Raw genomic sequence first — 25,309 nt, 5'->3', positions numbered from 1 at the left:
AGTAACTCTATGAATGTAATCAGTGTTGTAAAGTCTTTGTCCATCACCTTAGTCTTTGAAACCCTGAAAGAAATAATCCAAAAGTAAATCCTGCACCTAGTAATTAATTTAAGCCTTTGTATATCACAGTAGAATTTGATCATACTAAAGAACTCTAACGATAAAAAAAAATATTCGTGGCTGTCCTAGAACTCACTATATAGACCAGGTTGGACTCAAACTCACAGAGATCCACCTGCCTCTGCCTCCCGAGTGCTGGGATTAAAGGCATGCACCAACACCACCACCCGGCATGAGTACTGTAGTTTTATACACTGTTTTTCTTTTTCTTTTTCTGGTTTTTCAGAACAGGGTTTCTCTGTGTAGCCCTGACTATCCTGGAACTCACTCTGTAGACCAGGCTGATCTCAAACTTACAGAGATCCACCTGTCTCTGCCTCCAGAGTGCTGGGATTAAGGTGTGTACCCCCACCAAGCAGCTCTGTACAAAGTTTTAAGATCAGAAAGTATGGGTCTTCTGACTGTTCTTATTTATTTATTTTTATCTATCTATGTATCTATGTATCTATCTATCCATCCATCCATCCATCCATCCATCCATCCATCTATCTATCTATCTATCTATCTATCTATCTATCATGCATAAAATGTTCTCTTTTCATGTATCCCTGCCTGCCAGAATAGGGAACCAGATTGATATATATATATGTGTATATATCAATGATTATATGTATGTATGTATGTATGTATCTATCTATCATTATAGATGGTTATGAGCCACCAAGTGGTTGCTGAGAACTCAGCTGAGGACCTCTTAACTGCTGAGCTATCTCTCTAGCCCTGACTGTTCTTTTTCAAGATTGTTTTGGCTCCTGAGGGATCTCTGTAATTCCATAGGGATTTTTAGGACACAGTTTTCATTTATGCAAAAAAGGCCATTGGGGCTTGGGTAGGGATTACATAGCATCCCTAAAGAATCTATAGATTGTGTTGGTAATGTCATTTTACTATCAAACCTTCTGATCATGAACAAAGGATGTCTTCTTTATATTTACTCTCTACAACAACGTTTTGTAGTTTCCCATCTTGTGACGTAGCCAACTCCCAAACACCCATCTACTAATAACACTACCTTGGGGGTTAGGATTTCAACATCTCAAGTTGGAGGATAACAATGGACGCAATGTATGTCGGGGGAAATTCCCAGGTATTTCTACTTTGTTGAGTGTCTTAAAAAACAAAACAAAACAAAAAACCAACATGAGTACATGTTTGGTTTTTTTCTGTGCCATTGCTATGACCATGACAATTCTCCACTTTGTGTTATTAGTATGGAATACTGTATTGGTCATTGTGCTATGTTTACATAGTCCTGCATAATTTAATCATCATTTCACTGTGTGTATCTACTGTATCTGGTACTGTTACATTGCACAGAGTCCCCTCATTCCCCACTCTCCTTCACTGTCTCCCCACAGTGTCATTAACTCCTCTAGTCATTTCTACTTTCATGGCATGTTTACATCTGTGAGGTTATGTACTCTATGAAATTAGGAACCAAAAAGGAGAAAAATCATTTGATGTTGGTCTTTCTGAGGCTGGCTCAGCTGCTTTATAGGAGTCCCAGTTGCATCCCGTTTCCTGAAAAAACTATGTAACCTTGTTCTTTGTGAAAGAAAAAATATCCATTGGGTATACTCACACATTTAACATCCATTCCTCCACTCTTGCATACATAGGTTGGTTCCATAACTCAGTTATTATGGATAGTGCTGCAGGAAACACTGATGGGCACGTTTCTCTGTCACATTAAACCTCCATACATTCTTTGGATAAACTCCAAATACTCAGATTCATCATCATTCTGTAAGTTCTGGTCAGGGCAGAAGGTATTCTAGGTCATGTTTATGAACACATTTCTGCACTCTATCTCACATTTTTGAGTAGTTCCACTAAGGACAAGTCTAGATATGCATTCGTTTTCCTATAGCACATGCAAGAATTTATCCTGTTGTTTTCTCATGCCCAGTATTTCTAACAACACGGCAGTTCTTCCCCTTACTGCTCATGTGGATATGCTAACCCTTGTATTCGGGGGGCCAGGTATTTAGAATCTTCTTCTGTTTTCAGCATTTTTGAATCTCCTTAATTCAGCTGTTTTTCGGCTTCTGCTGTCCTAACACTTACATATCAATGCTTCTCAGTTCTCACGAGTTTCTAGTTATTAAGTCAAAGAACAGAATGCTTTGAAGCAGTTTTTCGGGATGAGGAGATCTGTCAGTCAGTAAAGTACTTGCTTTGCAAGCCCGAGCACCTGACTTCTATCCCTAGAATTATGTAAGAGATCTGTGCTCAGTGGCACACACACTCTTGTAATACCAGCACTGGGGGTGGGGGGTAGAAATAGGGGTATCCTTGGGGCTCCCTGCCTGGATAGTTCGGACTTCTTGACAAGCTTCAGGCCAATGAGAGACCTTGTCTCAAAATTCAAGGTGGATGGCACCTGAGGAATGACGCCTGAGGCTGACTTCTGGCCTGCCTCCGTGTGCACAAGCCACATAAGCAGGCACACCCCTGCACACTTGTGTACCCACATGCAAATGCATATGCACACACAAACATACATACAAACAAAGCAGGTTTTAGACTCTTGGAAAATGAAGCTGAGAGTACAGGGTTTCTATATTCTTCAGTGTTGATAATCCTCAAGTAATGTCTTGCTACACTCTCGCTGCCCTTGCCTTCTGGGCTCTTCTTACGGTAGCTCCTGTGTTTCTTGGATCGATTCTATCCCTGCTGCATGCACATAGGTACCTTCTTCAGATCCTTCATCACATGGAAATTTCAATTGAATAGGAGAGATTTTTTCATATATATTTCATATACATCACTGGTATTAAAGGCATTCACCACCCAAGTTCAGATGTTTTGTTTTGAGATGGGATTTCATTCTGTAGCCCAGGCTAGCGGGAAACTTACTAGACATCCTAAGATGGCCTCTAACTCATGGTAATTCTTTTATGTCAGCCTCCAGTGTGGAGAGTTTACAGGCATGAGCCACCATAGCCTGGCTTTACAGTCGGTTTGGAAGCCTAGGAATTCACTCAAAGCGTTTCATCTGCCTTTAATGATGGCACCATCAATCCAGAAACAATTTAAAATTCATGGTTTGAGGGTGTTTGGAGGACCACTCCGTTCATGTGAACACGATGCTATCTCCAGTTTTCTATGAGACACACTTGCAGGCATGCCTGTGAGGGAGTTTATGCATGGGCTGTGGTCTCGAATAAAATCGAGGAAGTGAGCTGAGTGAATACCACCAGTCATCTCTCTCTGACTGTGACTAGAATATGAGCAGCTAATGCCTGCCTTCTCCACCATGATGCTCTGCACCCTCAGACTGTGGGCCAAACTAAACTGTTCCTTCCTCAGCCTGCTTTTGGGACAGCAATACAAGTAACTGATGTAGACTGTGGACCACACAAGTGGCCTGTGGCTAAAGGTTTCTGGGGACTCCATTTCAGGCCTTATACTTTTCAGTGTGAAGCCAAGTTTGCTGGCAGTCCCCAGGTCCTAGGAATAAGTGGTAAACCTGTCACTTAGAACTTGTAAATGAGCATGTGAGGGTGTTTTCTGCTGGATTAAAATGATATTAATTGGTGAGACTGCTTAGTGGTTAAGAGCACTTGCTGCTCTTGCAGAGGACCCAGGTTCAATTCCCAGAATCTACACGGTGCGTCACAACCATCTGCAACTCTAGTTCCAGGGGATCTGACACCATCTTCTGGACTCAGAGGGGCACCAGGCATACGTGTGGTTCACTTTCATACAAGTAAACATTCATATGCATAGAAATGAATAATGTTATCAACAAATACCTATTTATGAAACATAATAAGTTTTGCTTCATGCATTGCATAATTAAATCAAGCTAGTTAATACATTTTCACTTCAGACTTTTTTTCATGCGTATGATGAGAAATTTAAGATCTATTTTAGCAATTACAGTTTTTAAAAACTTTTGTTTAATTAGTTCATTGTCCAAGGTGGCAGGGATTTTTTTTTTTTTTTTTTGAGCTGAGGATCGAACCCAGGGCCTTGCGCTTGCTAGGCAAGCACTCTACCACTGAGCTAAATCCCCAACCAATTTTTTAATGTATTTATTTTCTCTGTTCCAGTCTTTCACGTTTGAATTCTGTAAAATTCACATTCCTAGCCAGGAGTGGGAGGATGGGGTGGTAAAGAGGTGGTGCACGCCTTTAATCCCAGCACTAAGGAAGCAGAGGTAGGCAGATCTCTGAGTCTGAGGCCATCCTGGTCTACAGAGTTAGTTCCAGGGTAGTCAGATCTACACAGAGAGACCCTCCTGTCTTGAAAAATGAAAAACAACAACAAAAAAAATCCACATTTTTCTTACTTGGATTCTTTCATAAAAATTGAGATTTTTAAAGATTTTATGTATATGAGGATTTTGCCTACAAGTAAGTGTACATGTATACTACATGTTGCATGGTACTTCCAGGGGTCATAAGAGATCAGATCCTCTGAAACTGGAGTTAGTTATAAGCCACCTTGTGGGTGCTGGGAACCGAACCTAGGTCCTCTGTAAGAGGAGCCAGTGCTCTTATCGGTTGAACCGTCTCTCCAGGCCCTCAACATTTGAATTCTCAACCCACTTAGGGTCCGTCTCTGAATTCCATGTTGAGAAATGACCCACTTTTATTTTTCTCATTGTTTGCCACAGTCGTAGTTTCTGCTCTGTGGCTGTGACAGGATGCCCTAACAACAGGGCCTTAACAGGGGGAAGGGTTCACTTCAGCTCACCATCACCCAAGGTTATGGTCCATTGGTCCATCGTGGTAGAGGAAGTCACAGGTGCAGGGGCTTAGGCTCGTGAGTCCCGTTGCATCTGCAGTAAAGGAGTGGAGATGAGTAATGAGTCCAAACTGTAGCTCACTTCTCTTTCCCCACTGACACAGTCTAGGACCCCAGTCAGAGAATGGCATCCCCCAGGTATGCTTATCAAGAAGGTTCTCCATGGGCATGCTCAGAGGCACAGCGCCACATGATTCTAGATTTTGGCATGTTGACAGCACTTAGCACAAATACGGAATCATTTCTTGTCACTATGTGGAGCTCTCTTCAATTAAGCTGCCTTATGTAAGTGAATCTATTTCAGAGCTGGGTTTGAGGTTTTTTGTTTGTTTGTTTTGAGACAGGTTTCTCTATAGAGCCCTGGCTGCCTTGGAACTCACTATTTAGACAAGGCTGGCCTCAAACGCACAGAAATCCTTCTGCCTCTGCCTCTGTCTCCTGATTACTTCAGAACTTTTTTGTTTTTAAATCCCACCTGCCTGCTCCTGTTCTTATGAACTTGTTTTGTGGTATGTCTGAATTTTTGGTCCAGTAAATTGCTCCCTTACACTTCTGTTTGTGGTTACTTTAGGCAATTAGCAGACCTTACTTTTCATTTATTTGTTAATTAATTAATAAATTTATATTCATGGTAATCATTAATTACATTCATTATATTGATTACATTCGTGGTATTCAATAACTGTATTTGTGATATTCATTAATTACATTAATTGTATTCATTCATGCCGGGTGGTGGTGGCACATGCCTTTAATCCCAGCACTTGGGAGGCAGAGTTAGGCGGATCTCTGTTAGTTTTGAGGCCAACCTGGCTACTAAGTGAGTTCCAGGAAAGGCACAAAGCTACACAGAGAAACCCTGTCTCAAAAAACTAAAAAAGGAAAAAAATTGTATTCATTCATTACATTCATGATATTATGTCCTGATATTCCTGTCCCTTTGTGGGGCTTTTCCATCACACAAAACAGAGATTCTGTACTTAGGAAATAATCATTTGTCTATATTCCATTCTCCATCTTGAGATAACATCTAATCTCTCTGTCTCTATGAATTTGTATATTCTATGTATTTCATGTAATACAATTCTATAGTATTTGTCCATTTTTTGGATGTCAAAACATTTTAAGTACACCTGCAGGAGAAATAATACACAGATAGCTTGAACATCAAAACAGGTTATACAATTCAAGTCCAGAGTATTTTAAACAAGTCAGTTTTTTTAATCTACCATAGTGGGCACAGGGATTGAACATAGGTTGCCAACGCTTGGCCACCGGTGCCTTCAGTCACTGAGCCATTTTGCTGGCTCCCACATGGCATCTTTCCTGTGTAGTTGGCTGTTTTCCTTACTAATGCAAGTCTCTACAACACAGGACTCATATGTACCTCTAGAGTCTCAGGACTACACACAATAGTCTAGGACTTAGGTTTTTTAAACACTTACTAATTTGCATGTGGGTGCATGCATGGACAGATGGCATGCACGTGGAGGTGAGCATAACTTGGGCAAATTGCTTTTCTCCTTTTACTATGTGGGCTCCAGAGATGGGACTCATGTCATCGGAATTGGTGTCAAACACCTGTGCCCACAGAGCCATCTTGCTGGTCTCTTAGGATATTTAATCCATTATTCACAAATAAATAAATGAGATGGTAATTAATGGTATGGTTGTGGACCACAACTGTGTTGATATCTGGTATAAAACATATCGATATCCCCTAGATAAGATGAAATGTGCTGTCAATAAAATCCCCAAACTAGAACGAAAACCTGACTTGGTTTCTCTTTGTGTGTTTCTCTAGGCTTCCAAGAAACAAAACAGATCTCTAAAACAGATCCGGAAACTCACAGGTCAGAATGACTCTATCCTTATCAGCTCAACGCTGATGACTGATGAACTGTGGACCTGCTTTAGGACTCTTTCCACTTGAAGTGGAAGAAAGCTGAAAAAGAGGGTGTGCCTGGAGAGTACGCCCATCTCTCTGACATCTTTCCTTCCAAAGTCAGTCAGACAGCTCCATCCTCCATTGTCTCCTTTCCTCAGGCTTCTCTGTCCTACATCTTCATGTAAAGCCCAAAGTATGGGAGAGGAGAATGGACAAAGATCAACTACCAAGAGTTTGGTGCAGGAGGTCCATTACCTTTACTCCTCTACCACAGATGTGGATGTGGGATAGACATCTTTGAAGGGAAAGATGTATCAGGATCTCTGTGTTCGCCCAGTGCTAGGTTCCCATTCTGGGGCTTCTCATGGGTGACTTCTAGTACATGACGAAGACAGGATGGTAAGCTGAAAAAGCAAAGCAAAGGGTTGGAAGCACAAAGCCATGGGTTCCAGTTCCATCCTCAGCTCTGCTAAAAAAAAAAAAAAAAAAAAAAAAAAAAAAAGCAAAGCAAAGCAAAGCAAAGCAAAGCAAAGCAAAACTGGATAGCTGGGCTGTACCACTCATCAGCTTCACAAGGGGTGTGACTTCATCTTTGCTCCCCTAACTGTTAACTGAAGGGGGTTCTATTAGATGACATCAGCAGGCACTATGCTAACAGTTTCTTTGCTTCTGTTACAGTGTCACACTTGGAAGAAACAGAGATGAATGTCAGTGCATCTGATCTGACACGGTGAGCAGAATCTGTCTACAGACTGTCCTGTGACAAATACCTTTGCTGACTAGTTTCCTGTCAACTTGATACAAGCTGCCATCATTTTGGAAGAGGGAACCTTAATTGCTTCCCACCCCCCTACCCCAGATTGCCTTTGGGCAAGCCTGTGGTATATTGTCTTTCTTATTTTTCTTTTCTTTCTTTCTTTTTTTTCAAGACAGAGTTTCTCTATGTAGCCCTGGCTGTCCTGGAACTCTCTCTGGAGACCAGGCTGGCCTTGAACTCAGAGATCCTCTTGGCTCTGCCTCCCGAGTGCTGGGATTAAAGGCATGTGCCACCACGCCTGGATGCATTTTCTTAATTGATGATTGATGAGGGAAGGTCCAGCTCACTGTGGGTGGTACCATGCATGAGCCAGTGGTCTCAGGTGGTACAAGAAGGCAGGGTGAGCAAACCATGAAAGCAAGCCAGTAAGCAGCTCCACGGCCTCTGCATCAGCTCCTGCCTCTTGGATCCATCTTGCCCTGAGTTCCTACCCTGACTTCCCTCAGCAATGGAATAGGTCCTGAGTGTTGTAAGCTGAAACAAACCCTGTCCCCTGCAACTTGTTTATGTTCATTGGGGTTCACTACAGGAATAGAAATCCTTCTGTGATACCATCTTCATTGTAAACGCTGTACGTAAAATACCTGGCACTCTGACTTCACTTACTCTGAGAGCAATTGCCTCCTTCCTAAATTAACTTTCTATTCCTACTGTAAAGTCACTTCAGTTCCACTGACATACTCTGCTGTGTCCAGTATTTCAGGACTTCCTACCGATTGGACCCAGGAATACGTATTCTGGTCAATAGACAGGAGTCTTCGACAGATCTTCCAACATCTGGATAATGCAAGGTCAGGAAACAGTTACTAGGCAGGAGAGAGAGAGAGAGAGAGAGAGAGAGAGAGAGAGAGAGAGAGAGAGAGAGAGAGAGGAGAGAGAGAGAGGAGAGAGAGAGAGGAGAGAGAGAGAGGAAAGAAGGAAAGGAAAAAGTTAGTTTGAGGAGCAGTGGAGAACTATTTTTTGAGCTTTATTCATTTTATGTTTTATGTGTATGGATATTTTTCCACAGGTAAGTATGTGCACCACATACATGCCTGGTGCTCACAGAGAGCAAAAGAGGTCATATGATCCCGTGGTAGTGGAGTTACAGATGTTTGTGGCCTACCATGTGGGTGTTGGGACTCAAACTTGGGTCCTCTGGAAGAGAAGTCACTCAGTCACTGCTCTTAACTGCTGAGCTCTCTCTCTAGGCCCCACTGTGTGTGTGTGTGTGTGTGTGTGTATGTGTGTATAATGTTATTCATTGGTATTTTTGTGCATGTGGGCACATGGGCACCACATCTCTCCTTCCAACATGTGAGTCTTAGGGATCAAACTCAGGTCATGCCAAGCACAGGTGTGTGTGTGTGTGTGTGTGTGTGTGTGTGTGTGTGTGTGTGTTGTGTAAAACTTGGGTGTCATTTCTGGGGAGCCATCCACCTTGTTTTGTGAGATCAAGTCACTCCCTGGGACTCATTACTTATTCCTGGCTGTCCAGTGAGGCCCAGGGCATCTACTTGTCTCTGCTTGCCCAGTACTGGGGCACTATGTTCTTTTATTTTCCTGTGGGTTCTAGGGATGGAACTCAGTTTCTCTATTTGTACAGCATATACTTAACTGACAGACTTGTCTACTTTGCTCTTGGTGGAGGAATTCTGTACATAAATGATGTTTGTGAATGCAACCCCTCTTTTCCCTCATCTCTCCTTAAGACCAAAAATACTTTGGATTTGAAATAACCACTGTCTTCCTTCTCTCTAATTTCCCCCTACTGATTCCAAAGAAAATGAAAACATTTCTCTTTGTTTCTCAGATCAACACTTATGGAGCTGAATGTTTCAGAATCCCAAGATGTGACTTCTTCCTCTGTCTCTGACATTGTGGTTCAGGAGGCTGTCCTACCCAGCTGTTCATGTAAAAAGGGAAAGCCTTCTACTGACTACAGCATGTCCTCTGCATCATCCAATAACAGCTCGAGCCTGTCTTATCTTCCAACGTTTCCTGAAGGAACATCTTGGCAATTCCAGAGCGATAGTGTACCTGTTTGCTCCCCAAAGGAACCATCTATGCCCAGGAGCCATGGCACATCCCTGCCTACTTCTCAGCTGACAGATCCTGAGAAATCAGATCTTTCTCTGAATTTGGCAGTTCTTCCTCCCTTCCTTCCCCTCCAGCTCTCTCCTTTGATCAGAGGAGAACTGGAAAGACATATGTCTCAGCAGGTTTCTACTTTGCAGCAAGAAGTGGTGCCTCTGCCTGTGAAGAAATCCTGGGACATACTCAATCATTTGATGGATGTACAAGGAGTCCCTGAAGAAGAGCTCCCGAAAACTCAGTTACCTATGCTCATTCCTCAGAGTGCGGAGCAAAATACCAGCACAACTCCAGATCCTCCACCATTGCATCTTCACATGAACGTTGGGGTGAATTCTGAAGTCCATAGGACGGAAGCAGTCATGTCACAACCATTTCCCTCAAACAGGGATGAGCACCAAGAACTTAGACATAATCCTTTGGTTATATCAACGGGCCCTCCATCTCCCAGAAATTTAGGGGTTAACATAATTCAGGAAGAAAAGGCTTTAGTGAAAAAGGATTCAAAGCATGTGTTAGAGCTGAATATAGAGCAGAGGGTCATAGAAAAAAAGATACAGACACATGAGGCGCAACTAACTAATGTGGAGCTGACACCCAAGATACCATGTTGTGCCACAGACAGTATAAAGGTAGTCACTCCATTGGCCTTGCTTCAGGTTATGGACTTAATGGGAATAATCCCAGAATCACAGTCAGAGGTGATAGACTCTGAGGGGTTTTCCACACAGCTGCCAGATCAAGCAGAAACCGTGAGTATAACCCCTCAGCCAATGAATCAAGTAATTGAACCAATAAAAGTAACCCGTCCTCAGCATCAAACCACGGAATTAAAAAGCATGGCCTCAAGACTGAGTCAAGTCACAGATAGCCAGGAGGTAACTCCTGTGGCATTGTTTCACGCCATGGATTCCATGGGGATGATTGACAAATTAAGTCCACATGTCATAGAACCAGTAGGAATAGCCCCAAAGCCACAATGCCAAGTCATGGAATCAGTGAAGACAGACACACTGCATAACTATCAAACCTTAAGACCAGGGAGTATGAGTCTAGGGCCACAGCAGACAGTTGTGGAAGCTGTGGAAATGATTCCCCAGCCTCAGCATGAAGACATGGGAACACTGACCATGACCTTGGGTTCACAGAATCAAGCCACAAAACACATCAGGATTACTCCCAGTCCAGTACATCAAAATGCAATGGAAATTAGCTCAAGTGCACTGCCTGAAGCCATTGAAGATACAAAAGCCACGGATTTCATGCAGATAACTCCACTAAGACAGCTACACGTTACAAAATCTAGGGCTTTGATCCGAGGCTCACAGTCTCCAGCTGAAAATTTGACCCCAGTGTCGGCTCAACCAGATGTTCCAACTACTACTGACCCAGTAGGAACTGTAGAATCTAGACGCGTACCCCCACAGCCACCATCTAAAGTCCTGGAACCATCAGGAATGACTGATGACCTACTACCGCCATGTCAATCCCTGCATGCTCCAAAGGTGAGCCAGCTAGTCCAGGCATCTCCCACAAGAACGATCACACCACTACAGCTTGTAGAGCCTCAAGTCAAAGAGTCTCTGCAATTGCCATCTGGGTTACAGGGTCAAGTTGGAGACTCCGTGGGGACTATGCCACCACCTCAAGGCACAGAGTGTGTGTCACTGACTCCAGGACTGTCTCATCAGGTCATAGACCCTTCGGAGTTCACCCCATGGCACCAAGGCTTAAACTGTTCAGATGTGAGCCCAAGACAAAGTCACAACATGACAGAAACTCTGGGGTTGAACTGTCCACAAGTGAAGGATCCTGTAGAGATGCCACAGACACATCATCAAATAATGGAATCCACGAGAACAATCCCAGCAGCACCAGGTCACGGTACAGGACCTATAGGAAGGGGCCAAAAGCATCAAGTTCCAGATGCTGAAGTAGTGCCAGTCATACCACTGCTTCAGGAAATGGAATATTTGGGGCGGAGCACAATCCCAGAGCCTAAGGTCATGGATTCAACAGACTTACCCCCAACACTACAGAATGTAAAATCTGAGCACCTAATCCCAGATCCAAGTTTGCAAAGTATGAAATCTGTGGACATGACCACAGATTTAGTCCCAGAAATGGAAAAATATGGATCACCAATCTCAACAGTGGTATGTATAGATGTGGCCCCAGAACTGCATCAGCAGAATACACAATATGAGGAATTAACCCCCATACCACAACTGAAAAGTGAGACATCTGTGCCATCAGACCCCGAGTCTCGGTTTCAAGATGTGAAATCTGGTCAACTGACAGTTGAGCCACAATCCCAAAACCAAAAGTCTGCAGGGTTGGCCCCAAGTCCACAGCTGCAAAGAAATAAATCAGTGCATTTGATACCTGATTCTCAGTCTCAAGATATGGAAGAAGCTCTTTCAGCCCTATCACAGGAGTTACAAGGAGATATAAAAATGGTGGAGTTGACTCTAAGACGATCACTTGAAGATATGAAATCTATGAACTTGGCCCCAGAACCATGTTCACAAAGCACTGGCTCTGGTAAGATAGTACCTGTACCATTGCTTGAGGATACAAAGACTCCATTGGTAGAAGGTAGGAGTCTAATTCCTGAGGCACTGGTAGAGAGTATGGAAGTTGGTGAACTGATCCCAAGCACACACTTTAATAAAACAAAATCTTTAGAAGCGAGCCCCAAACCAAGTTATCATTTCCTAGAACCTGAAGGACTGACCCTACAGCATCCAGCCTCAGAAGCAAGAGTGACCTCTGAACGTTGCTGTCAGGTGGAAGAATGTGCTCCATTGCCAAAATCATCATTAGGCATGACTCCAGCACCACTGAGCCAGACCTCAGAATCTGTGGAGACCTTACCACCACTCCAAGATACCCTTGATACTGGGACCCAGGTGGTACAAGAGATGGAAGAGACTCCAGAATCAGGAAATGCAATTAAAGATACTCTGGATTTGCTACTAGAATCAGAAGTGCAAAATATGAACTCAGGAGTGGTGGCCCCAGAGCCACAGCCCCCAGATGTGAAGTTTGTTCAGGTGACTCTAGACCCGTGTTCAGATGTTACTAACCCAGCGGAAATAACTCAGAAATCAGAATATGAAGACACAGAGACCTTCAGATTGACATTCTCTAAAGCTGATGATACCCAGGGGACCACTGTAGACCTACATTCAGAAGTAAGATCTGTGGAATTTAGTCTAGAACCAGGAGTGCAAGGTGAGAAATCAGAGTCCTTTGCCCCAAATTTGAAATCTGCAGAAGTGATCCCTGAACCACCTGTGCAAGTTGTAGAACCTACAGAACTAACTACAGGACCCAAACCACATATTAAAGATGTGATCCCAGGGCCACAGCTCCACCAAGTAAAGTCTAAGCAAATGGATAGAAAATCACAGTTGCAAAATGAGAACTCTGCAAATGTAATACAATCATCTGTAGATCCTGAAAAGACAAAACCAGAGCCACATCTACAAAGTTTATCACCAAAGGAACTGATTGAGGGGACACAGCCCCCAAATGTGAAATCTGTGGATTTAAATCTAGGCCCACAGCAGTTAAGTGTCAAATTGGAATTGATTCCAGGGCCAAAATTGCAAAGTGTCCAATTTCCAATGTTATATCAAGGGCTACTTCTTCAAGGGGAAAACGCATGTTCCCTGGGGCCAGAAACCAGATCATCAGATTTTATCCTAGGGCCAAAGCTTCTAGAACCACAACCACAACCACAACCTGCAAAGTCGGTGGACGTAAAGGTAAGACCATGCTTGCAACATGTGAGATTCTCTGATCCCATCCCAGAGCCTAAGCACCGGGGTTTCAAATGTGGAAAGTTCATGCCAGGTATTTAGCTTCAAGATAGGAAGCTTCAGGAATTGATGCCAGAGTTGTTTTTGCCATTAAGCCAAGAGACACAGGTTGAAGATAACAAGCTTGTGCTGCCTCCAGAAGTATCAAAGTTTTGCAGCATGAAACACTCAGTCCTGGCCTCTGAACTACAATATCCAAGCATGATAGCTAAGCAGGTCAATCCAGGACTGTGGCACCAAGATACCAAATTTTCTGAGTTGGCTTCTAGGTGGAAATATCAAGGAATCAAATTTGGGGAGCAAACTCCAGGATCATTGTCTCATGGAATGAGTCCTATGGCTCCAGAGTTAGGGATACATGATCCCAAATCAGCAAAGGTGACTCCAGGGCTACAAGATACAAGGCAGGTGAGTTTTAACTCAGGGCCATGGCTGCAAGATGTCAAATTTTTTGATGGAATTCCAGGAACTCAACCTCAAGGTGTAATGACTTCAGAGTTAAACCCAGGGCCAAAGTTAGAGTGTGTAAAAATATTTGAGTTGACCACACAGCCAGAGAGGCAAGGGGTGAAGCCAGAGTTAATAGTACAAGAGCCACTCTTTCAAGATATAAAATATGTCACAGGGAATCAAGTACCAAAATTTGAAGGCAAAATGTCTTATAACCCAGCATCTGAGCCACAGATACCAAAAGCAGAATCAAAGACATTGACTCCTGGGAAACACTTAGCTGGGGCAGATCATTCTGAGTTGATCAGAAGAGCACAGGCACAAGGTGTAGAATCTTCTAAATTGATCCACAGACAGCATTCGGGACATATAGAACCTACAGAGAAGACCACAGCCTCAAAGCAAGAAGAGTTAACACCAGGGCCACATTTGAAAGACATGAAGTCTATGAAGTTAAGGTCAAAGTCAGAGCTGGGGAAAGTCAAATCTATGCTGCCAACTCTGGAGATACAAGCAGGAGATAAGGAACGTGAGGAGCTGCCTCTGGGCTCCAACTTGAAAGGTTTAAAATCCAAGTTACCCCCTTCAGGACCACAGTTAGAAGACAGGAAATCTGTAGTCTTAACTCTAGGACAATGTCTAGAGAGGATAAAATCTACAGTGATATCCCCAAGTAGTTCCCAGTCAGATGGTATGAAATCTGTGAAGTTGATCCCAGGTTCAAGAATTCAAGATTTGAAAACTGTGGGGCTGGTTGAACCAAAGAAGCAAGGGGAGAGTCTCGTGACTTTTGTACCAGGGATGCTGTTTCAAGATAAGCCTATGGAGGTGTTGCAAGGGCCTCATCAACAAAATGTAAAGCCCAAGGACCTGACTTCATGGCCACAAACAAAAGATAGCAAACATGTGATTATCTCATGTCTGAAGCAGCAAAGTCTAAAACCTGTGAATAAAGCGCAAACACAAGGGATCCAAGGAGTAAAATTCATGGATTTAGTCTCAACACAACAGTATCAAGGGAGGGCACCCACGGATTTAACTCTTGAGCCCGGACAGGATGAGCACATAAGCTCAGCAGAGTGGAAAGGTGGGATGTTCGGCCAGCTGAACAAACAGTTGGAGTCGGAAGATATGTTGTCTATGGGGTCCGATCAAGAACCCAAACCTGCAGGTAGAAAACCCATAGAGTTCATCTCTAAAGTACAATGTAAAGATACACCCTCATTTGAATTGGCTCCTGAACCAGTTGTTCATAACGTAGAAGCTCAAGAGGTCCAATATGGGCCCCAGGTGCCAAGTATGAAACCTTGTCCAGTGACTCCAGAATCACAGGTGCACCAAGTGAAAGCCTTGGAGCCAATGTTAGAGCCACCAATTCAGGATGGGAAAACTATGGCTCTAAATACAGAACCACAAAGTGCAAGTACAAAATTTGTTCAGTGGATACCAGTATCTGAGTTTCAAAGGGAGCAATGTATAGGGTCAAACATTAGGTTACCATCTCAAAGTGCCAGCCCTACAGAATTGAAGCCGTCTACACAACAGAGAGGTGTGAGTTCATCTCAATTGACGGTCAGGTCAAAAATTCAAGGAGAAAAATCCAGAGAGTTTCATCTTGAGTCACAGTTACAGCAAGTAAAAACCTCTCCGTTAGCAGTAGGGCTGCAGAAAAGAAAAACTTTTAACTTAACTTCGGAGCCACAGCCTCAAGGGATCAAAGCTGATCAGCTAAACAAAGAGACACAGGTAGAAAGTGTAAGATCCATCCAGTGGATACCAAGACCTGAATTCCACGGAGTGACATTTTTAAGAGTAAACAGTGGGTCACCATGTCCAGGTGTCAACTCTAAGGAATGCAAACCATCCACACAGCTGGGAGGTATGAAGACATCAGAGATGGCCCTAGGGCCAAAACCTCAAGGGAAAAAATCTGTGGATTTTAACCTTGGGCCACAAGCACAGTGTGTGAAGACCCCTGAGTTGTCCCCAGGACCAGAGCTACAAGAAGGGGAAAACATCACATCAACCTCAGAGCTACAGTCTCAGTGTGTGAAAAGTGTGGCATTACATCAGGGACCACAGCCTGAAAATACAAAATCTGTTCTTTGGATTCCACTGTCTGACTATCAAGTTAAGAAATCTACACTGAATCTTAGGTTACCACCTCAAGATGTCACAACTAAAGAGTTAAAACCTTCAGTACAACTAGATGTGAAGACATCTGGTGAGTCACAAGGTAAACAACCTTCAGGGTCAACCCAGGAACATCAGTCTCATAGGTCCAAAACTATTGATTTTAAATCTGAGCAACCATTTAGAAATATGAAAGCATGTGACCCAACCTTAAGGTCAAAGATCAATAATATAGGGTCATCCCCAGGAACACAGCCTCGAGCTGTGACACCTTCAGTGTTTAAACAAGAGTCACAGTCCTCAGAAGTGAAATATGGAGCAATAAGCCAAAGGTCACAATCTCAAAACAATGTAGAGTTGAAATGTGGAAAATCTTCTGAGTTGGCACTTCAGACAAAGCCTCGAGGTATGAAATCTGAGAACAGCTCTGGGCCCCAGTGGCAACGTGCAAAACGCTCTGGCTTGACACCTGAAACAGAGTCCCAAAATATGAAATGTACTAAGTTAAGTCCCAGCTCACAGTTGAAAGGTAAACCATTTATTGAGTTCGCAACAGGTAACAAAACTCGACGTGTCAAACTATGCTGTAAACCTGGGCCACAGTGGCAAGGTATAAAATCTAACTCATTTCTGAGGACAAAGCCTCAAGAAATGGAAATGGAAGACTGGGAATCAGGCCCACAGTTACAAGATCTGAAATCTTCAAGGACGATCATGGGTATAAAGGTCCATGATGCCATATCTGTGGACTTTGGTCCTGGACCACACTTACAATGTATGACATCTGAAGTCATTACAGGGAAGAGGTCTCATGGTATGAAATCTGTAGAAATCAAACCTAGTTCAAAGTTACAATGTAAGAAACATGATTTCTCCCCGAGGAAGATGTTCTTAGGTACAAAATCTGTAGAGCTGGACTCAGGCCCCCCTTTACAAGATTTGAAATATCCTGAGCTGATCATGGGTATGAAACTTCAAGGTGTGAACTCTATGGGACAACATGTTACAAGTATAAAATCTTCTGAGGTGGTAACACAGATAAAATCCCAAGGTGTAAAAGCGGTGGACCTCAATTCTGGACCACAGACACAAAATAAAAAGCCGTCTGAGTTGGCTCAAGGGAAAAGGCTCCTAGCTAAGGAGTCTGTAGAGTTTAATCAAGGTCCAAAGTTACAAGGTGTGACAGTGGAGTCCAAGCCCCCAAATTGGGACTCTGGGAAGTTAAACTCAGACCCTCAGTTACACGATAAGACAAAGCTTCAATATGGAAGATCTAGGGAGTTCAGTCCTGGCCTATGCTCACAGGGTATGAAGTCTTCCAAAGTGATTTCAGAGGACAGACTTCAAAAAGAGAAACCCATGGGCTTTGTAGATCAGCCCCTGTGGCAAGATGTAAAATCTTTAAATTGGATATACGGTAAGGCACTTGACAGGGAACCTTTGCGGTTGGAAACCGCTCATTCACAGGACAGGAAATTAACTATGTTCACACCAGAATTACATCTTCAAGGTATGAAACCTGAGTTGGTCAACTGTGGATCAAAGTTGAAAGGTGTGAAGTCTGAGTCCACATATGTCCAGACAATGAAGGATACAGGGATCAATCATGGTGCTGAATCACAGTTTGTGGGATTCTCTAAGCAGGCCTCGGACTCAAAGGTTTGTAGCATGGTGCCTTCTGAACTCAATGCCAGAAACCAGAAGCAAGATCAGAAGTCTCATAAGTTAAGTCAAAAGCAACTACTTCAAAACATAAAACCGATAGCTTTCAGTCAGGAGCCACATTTGCAACAAATCAAGTCATCAGAATTATGTACAAAGCTTCAAGACCTGGAATCTATGGAATTCAACTCAGAACAACAGTTGCAAGATGTGATGTCCTCTGAGTTGGGCCTGGGAACAAGTCCTCAGTCTTTAGAGTTCAACCCTGGGCCACAGTTGCAAGAGATAAAACCTTCCGAGGGGTGCACAGAAACCAAGCTGCCAAATGAGCCATCTCCGGAATTCAAGCATAAGCCTAGACTGCAAGGTTGGGCGTCCTGTGACCCAAGTGCAGGGCCACAGATTCACTGTCAAAATATGGCATCCAACACCGGAAAACAAAATGTAGAATTATCTGAGTTGCACCCTGGTCCAGATCTTCAAAATACAAGATCTAAGGTGTTTTGCCTGGGGCAGCTCTTGGAAGATGTGAATTCTGCATGCTCTCCCAATGCAAATTCTCAACATATAAACTCCAGTAGGTGTAAACATGGGCCATATTTGCAAGATATAAATTCCTCTGCATGCATTCCAGAGCCAGACCCTCAATGTACAAAGTCTGTGTGCAATCCTGGGCCACATTTGCATGGAATGAGTTCTTCTGCATGCATTTTAGGACCAAAATTGCAATGTGTAGATTCTACTGGGTGCATCAATGAACCAAACTGGCAAGATGTGAATTCTTCTATATGCACCCCAGGGCCAAGTCCTCAGTGTGTGAATTCTTCTGTATGCACCCCAGGGCCAAGTCCTCATTGTATGAATTCTTCTGTATGCACCCCAGGACCAAGTCCTCAGTGTGTGAATTCCGCATGCACCCCAGGACCAAGTCCTCAGTGTGTGAATTCTTCTATATGCACCCCAGGGCCAAATTTTCAGTGTGTGAATTCTTCTGTAATCACCCCAGGGCCAAGTCCTCCATGTGTAAATTCTACTGAGTGTCATCATGAAGCACATTTGCAAGGTGTGAATCAATGGACATCAATTCTAGGGCCACACATTCAGTGTGTAGATCCTACTGGGTTCAATCCTAAATCACATTTGCAAGATGTTAATCCTTCCTCACACACTCCAGGGCAAAACCCTCAGTGTGAACATTCCAATAGGTGTAGTCTTGAGCCACTTCCTGATATTACTCATGGTACAACATTTCCAGCACCACAAATTATGTGTGTAAATCCTGTTTGGTGCAATACCAAAATACATTTGCAAGATGTGGATTCTCCTGCCTGTACTCAAAGACAAGAGTCACAGTCTGTAAATTCTACCGGATACAACCCTGGGCAACATTTACAAGCTCCAAAACTTAAAGGTATGAAGTTTTCTGAGTTGAACCCAGGAACAGGAATTCAAAGAGAGATGTCTGTAAAAGTTAACCAGGGACGACACTTGCAGGATTTGAAGCTTGAATCAACTCCAGGGTCATCTCACTTAATGGAAGGGACAAAGTTTCAAGAATTCCCATTTTCGAAGAACCAACTTGGGTCGTGCCAGCAAACTACACAACCTACGTTTACTTTGAGGCCTCCAACAAATGGTGTGAAATCCGTGGGAGTTTCACTAACCCCACTGCCTGAAGATAGAATGTCTCCAGAGATGAGCAAACAGCCATTGCTTTGTTTTACAAATTCTGTAAAACTGACACCTGGCTGCAGTGTGCAGGACTTGAGAAGTAAGGAATTTTCACTAGAACCTTGTTTTGAAAAAGTTAAATCTGTGAAGTTGAAGCCAGGTTCACTGTCTCAAAGTGTGAACCCTTTAGAGTTCGCTCCATGCCACGGTTCTCAAAGTACTAAGACTTCCTTTGCACCGGAGCCATGTTTTCATGAAAGAAAGCCTATGCAGCTGAGACTAGGCTCCCAACAGCAAAGCATGGATTGCCAACAGGTTCTTTTAGATGAGAAACCAATGGTATCAACACCAGAGTCCACAGGGAACTACTTAGCCGGACCAGCACTGACTAGTGTCAAATCTTCAAATTGGATTCCGAAATCACAACAACAATGTATGAAAAGTGTAAACCATGTGACATTGTCATCAGTGTCTCTGCCACAAACTGGAACCTCTGTGGGGCTGTCACCAAGACCATTCCTTCAAAATGTGACACCTGGGAACCAAAATCCTCAAACATGTGATCAAATCATAGAATCCTCTCAAGTGATAAACAGACCAGGGCACCGGTTGGCAGATTATGCTGAGAAGATGAGTCACCAAGTCTCTAAATTGGTGGATTTTATTTCACTACCAGTTTATCAAGATGCGGGATCTTCAGAAATGACAAAAGGGTTGGGACATAAAAGCCCAGAAACAATAGAGAAATCTGTGAGGTTGACCCGCAAACCAACAGATAAAGTCATAGACTCGTTAGGGATGCCTCAGCAGCTAGATCTTCAAGGACCAGAATCTGTTGATCTGACTCCCACACTAAGTGATCCAGATTCAAAGTCCTCAGAACTAACCCCACAGAAAAGCTACTGGAGCCCAGAAACTCTGCAGTTGCTGTCTTGTTCGTGGCCTCAATTTAAAGATTACAAGGAGTTACCAACAGAACAAGCCACAGAGTCTGATAGAATGACCCTCGACCTTAAGAATCATGTTGCAGAAGTAAGGATGCTAACTTGTGAGATAAGACCAGAGAAAGAATTTCTTAGTGTGACTTCAAAACCAGTAAATAGAGAGCCTGGACATGTAGAAAAATCTCCAAGGCCATGTCCTCAAGATCTGGGACCTGTGGTGGTGTGCTCTGGGAAAAGACCCCAAAGGGAACAATTTGTAGCATCGCCACCAAGCCCATCCTATCATGTTCCAGATTCTGTTTCAGGGATAACAACAGGGCAAGGACCTCAGATTCCTGAATCTGTAAGTTTGACCTCTAAGCCATGGCTGAAAATAGAAGAGTTTTTAGAGTTGTCAACCCATCAAACTAGTCAAGTTGTGGAAGATACAGACTGTGAGGAGCTCACTTTTGAGTCATGGCAGCCAGGGGAGGTAGCAGGTAGGCTAACAAAGCCCCAGGATGCAAGCATGGGAACTTTAAACATAACTCCAATTGAATCACTGGATCAAATGATAAACTTTATAACCATCAGTCCAAAGCCACTAGGTCAAGTGACAGATTCCGCAAAGACACGGCTTCACGTGTCTCAGTCAGCTGCTCTCCCCAAGGTTTCCGAATCTGTGGAAGTTATCCCTGGACCTCCGTTTCAAGTTATAGAATCTGTGGTGATACCAGAGCCAACCTCTCAAGGGTCAAAACAGGCTGATTTGACTCCCAAACTGCACGATGTGATAATGTCAGAATTTGCCTCAAGCCTTTGGTTACAAAATGTGCAATCTAAGAAACTAATCTCAGCACCAACACATCAAATTTTAGAAACAATACAGTTGTCGGGCTTTCAAGTTGTAAAGACTATATTGGTTCCCAAACCACTGCTTCTGATGGTAAAATCTGAAGAGCTGGCTCCAGGACCAAATCCTCAGGCTATAGAACCAATAGGAGTTGCCACAAAACCTAGCATTAAAGTAATGGATGGTTTGAATTTATTCCCAAGACCACATCTTCAAGACACAGTAAAGCCTATGGAACGAACTCCAAGGGCAACTATTCAAGAGAATTTTGCAGAAGTAATCTTACAGGAAACATCTCCACTTGAGGAACCTCCAGTATTAACTCACCAGCAAAGGCTTCAGGCTGAAAAACCTCCAGGGATCAAAACAGAATCTCCTAAAGTAATGGAAATTGAGGATTTGAACCAAAGACCGGTGTGTGAGGATAGATACACAGAAATGATAACATCAGAAAAGTTACAAACACAGAATTACTTCTCTAGGTTCATACACAGCCCTTCAATCCCATTTATTTCAAGTTCTGTCAAAACAACTGACTTAGGACCCCTTCAAGGTTCTGGAATGCAGGAGGTATCAAGAGCCTTGGCGATGAAGAATTTTGCTGTTGGTATTTTGCCGTCACCAGAGTCCTATACAGACACTATTATGTTCCATTCATCAGCCCTTCCCTTGGTTCTTCCCTCTGATATTGGGAACACTGTGGGAACCCTATATCCTGACATCTGGGAAGTGGATGTCCTATCCAAGGAAGCAACCGAAAAGAAACAAATGGAGGAATTTGTGGATTCTTTCCAGAGCTATTCTCCGTATCCACTGAGATTACTACCCTCAGAGTTTCAGGCAGGATTAGGGGCTCGAAGGAATTCTTTCCGATCTTTCCTGGGCAGACAACAGAATGTCTGGGAAAGTCATGTCTGTAGGCAGCGACTCCCTAGGAAATATCTCTCCAATATGCTGATGCTGGGAAATGTTCTGGGAACCACTATGGAAAGGAAGCTTTGTTCTGAGCCGTTTTTAACAGAAGGAGCCACAATGGATATCTGTCAATTTATTCAAAATTTATTTGGGGTTCCAGCTGAACTGATGGCATTTTCCCAGAGCCTACTAGAGAGGGGTCCTAGGACATTTTCACAGACTTCCATGGTCAAAAACTATATTCAGAGACATATTTTATGCCATGATCACGAGAAAAGAATGCCCTTAAAGATGTGGACACGTGGATCCACATCTTCCATAATACAGCAATACTCTGGTACTAGATTGGGGGTAAAGAAAACAAGCTCAAAACTCGGTGACATATTCCAGGAAGTCACTCAGAACGTGTCTGTCTCCTGTTCAAGGGCCCAGTTTCCTGCCTTAATGAAGCCGGAGTCTTCTCTCGAGATACTTTACAACAGGGAAGACCCTGTTTCCAGTGACCAGAGTGAATACTCAAGGAGTGATTCACCAACAAGGACTTTTGACTCTCACCATTCCCTCAAGGCAAGTTGTCTTTCCCAGGCCAAGAGGGATATCTCGGAACAGCTCCATCTGCTAAAAGATCTACAGCTAAAAGTAGCAGCAAAACTCTTAGAGAGTCAAGTACCGCACAATGTCCCTCCACCTTTCTCGTCAGGTCTCGTCCTGAAATATCCCATCTGCTTGCAGTGTGGCCGATGTTCAGGGATTAACTGCTGTCATAAGTTACAGTCTGCTTTTGGTCCATATCTTCTTGTCTACCCACAGATCCACCTTTTAAGTACCCCTGAAGGCCATGGTGAGATTCGGTTGCATCTTGGATTTAGACTGAAAACTAGGAAAAGACCTCAAGTCTCAAAGCATCGTGGAAGAAAAAGAGCGGATACACGGAAGAGCAATACATCACCATCACGAAGGAAAGCTAAACTCTATCCTCCAGCTTCCAAGAGTCCAACTACTCCAAGAGATTTCCAGTCCCGATCTTCCCAGGCTCCGGCTTCTGTAAAAGTGCACATTAGAAAAAAGCAATGGAGCAGCCATGGTGTGGTAAGCAAGACAGACTCCAAAGACTCTGAGCACCATGAATTTTGTCAGCTTCACTCTGTATCAGAGAGTGGCTTTGAAAGTAATCAGGATGAAAAATGGGCTAAATCAAGCCTCAAAAATACCTTTGGCTTAAAATATTCTAAGAAGGAAACCACTAACGAATTTAAAACACAAAACACAAAGTTCTACAAAGATAATGGAACCCCAGAAGAGAGTCCTTTTAGAATTATGTGTCCATCAAGAAGCAAGACTGTTGAAACCAATCAAACAAGCTCTGTTTCTTCAAAGACACAAACTAAGAAATCCTCCCATCCCAAGGTCTACCAGCTGCTTTTCCAGGGCCTAAGTCAGGCATTGCAAAGAGCACACAGATTTGTGGCATATAGTGGACAGAAGCCCGAGGACTGGACAAGGTCAGGCAATTTGTGGTCAACCAAATACTTGCACACCAAACAAAAAGCCAAGAATTATTTCACAGGAGATAGCCAAGGGCCCATCACAACAGTTGCCCAGCAGAGGCCAGCAAGTCTGAACTTTAATCCTGAGGACAGATTACAAGGAATAGGTGACCAATGTAGACAAACTCAACAGCCAAAACAAGTGAGCTCTCTCCAACCCAGACCTTTGCAATTGGAGACCACGGCTTCTGAGAGAGATGCCACTATCCAAGTTACTTCAATCATCCAACCTTTGAGTATAGTTCAAAATGTCAATGGCAGAGCAGAGAAAAACTATGGTGATGAAATCCCCTGTCCGGAGTCTAAGACCTGTTCTCAAGCAGGAGCCAAATTTCAGGCCCAAGAGAGAATGGAACCTGACTCCCATTGGAAGAGATCCCTGCAGAGTCACTTTATAGAGAAACACATAGCCAAGAAAGAAGAACATGGCTTCTCCAGGGACCGGGCCCTCCATAATAAGCCTTTCGAAAGGACCAATCACATACTTTGAGAGAGAACACATGGAAGTCTTACTGAGAGGAGATACCACAGTCCATCTCAGAGAAGACATAGCAGCCCCTCTGGCAGAACCTTTAGACATCTCTCTGAGAAGGAGTCAGCGCAGTCCCTCCCAGAGACAGGATAGTAATCCCTCTATGAAAACCCTTCAAAGTCTCTCTGCCAGGAGCCATTTAAGTCTCTTTAAGGTGAGAGGTTACAGTCCCTTATGGAGGAGCCCACCCACTCCTGGGAGACACCCTCTGAGTCCGTCTAGGAGGTCTCTTAGTCCTAGAGAGAGAAAAAGACAAGAAGGAAGAGGACACAGTCCCACACAAAGGAGCCATCTCAGTCCCATCCAGAGGTCACAGTGCAGTCCTTCAGAAAGGAGCCTTGGTAGTCTCTCTGAGAGCAACCTTGTTAGTCCCTTTGGCAGGAAAAGGCATAATTTTTATGGGAGAGTCCACCACCGTCCCTCAGATTCCAGGCTCTACAGGACTTCTTCCAGACTCCACCAGAGTCATCCTGAGAGAACTCTCTACAGTCCCTCTGAGAACAGACACAGTTATCCTGAGAGGAGCAGGCAAGGTCACAACGAGGGACCCCAACACAGTACCAAGGAGAGGCTCAGGGGTAAGGAGAAGCCCAGGGTTAGCTTGTTTATGAACACTTCAAGACTTATAAACTAGGGACTTATGCCTCCTAGGGACCACACCAAAAAATCCAAAAGCTGGACAAGTTTGGAGACATGAAGTTAGTAGATAAGGAGAGACCTGCCCCTGTTAATAATAGCCTGCAAATCTTCATCTAGGTGCTGCCCCTTCCTGCTCAGCCACTGCCTGCACCCTCAGCAGTGAAAGAGCTATCTGGAGGGGAGTGAGAATGGATCTGTAATTTACGATCAATAAAGGGGCAATAATCGAACTCTATCTGCATCCATAAGATCACTGGTGGGGTGGGTGGCACTAGGTATGCAAAAGGCCGGAACTCAAGGGTTGGGGTTCAGGGGAGACCCCTTACTTAAATCTCCAGACTCCGCCTACTCGCTCCAATCCTCCTGCGGATGGCCTCCCTAATCCTCCAGTCGCCAAGGGGGCTTGGTCTCCAAGGAAGCAGGAGACGAGTTGTCACGTGACACCCCCCCCCCAGCCCCCTCGGAAGCTGCTAGGCGGAAGTAGATTTTCAGAACAGGGCCAGT

At 43.8% G+C, this 25,309-nt stretch overlaps 1 long non-coding RNA gene across 1 annotated transcript; it reads right to left on the bottom strand.

Annotated features, from left to right (window-relative positions):
- Positions 1-4,635: 4,635 nt before the first annotated feature.
- LOC118571771 lies at positions 4,636-25,218 on the bottom strand. The gene is made up of 3 exons (XR_004943396.1): positions 25,132-25,218; positions 7,019-7,167; positions 4,636-4,909 (listed from the first exon to the last, which is right to left on the bottom strand). It is a non-coding gene; the product is annotated as an uncharacterized LOC118571771 (long non-coding RNA).
- Between the last annotated feature and the right edge of the window lie 91 nt (positions 25,219-25,309).

This window comes from Onychomys torridus, chromosome 21 (genome assembly GCF_903995425.1).
Source record: "Onychomys torridus chromosome 21, mOncTor1.1, whole genome shotgun sequence".
Taxonomy (NCBI): Eukaryota; Metazoa; Chordata; class Mammalia; order Rodentia; family Cricetidae; genus Onychomys; species Onychomys torridus.
The sequence above is the reverse complement of the archived record's forward strand: the minus strand, read 5'-3'. Positions and strand labels throughout refer to the sequence as shown.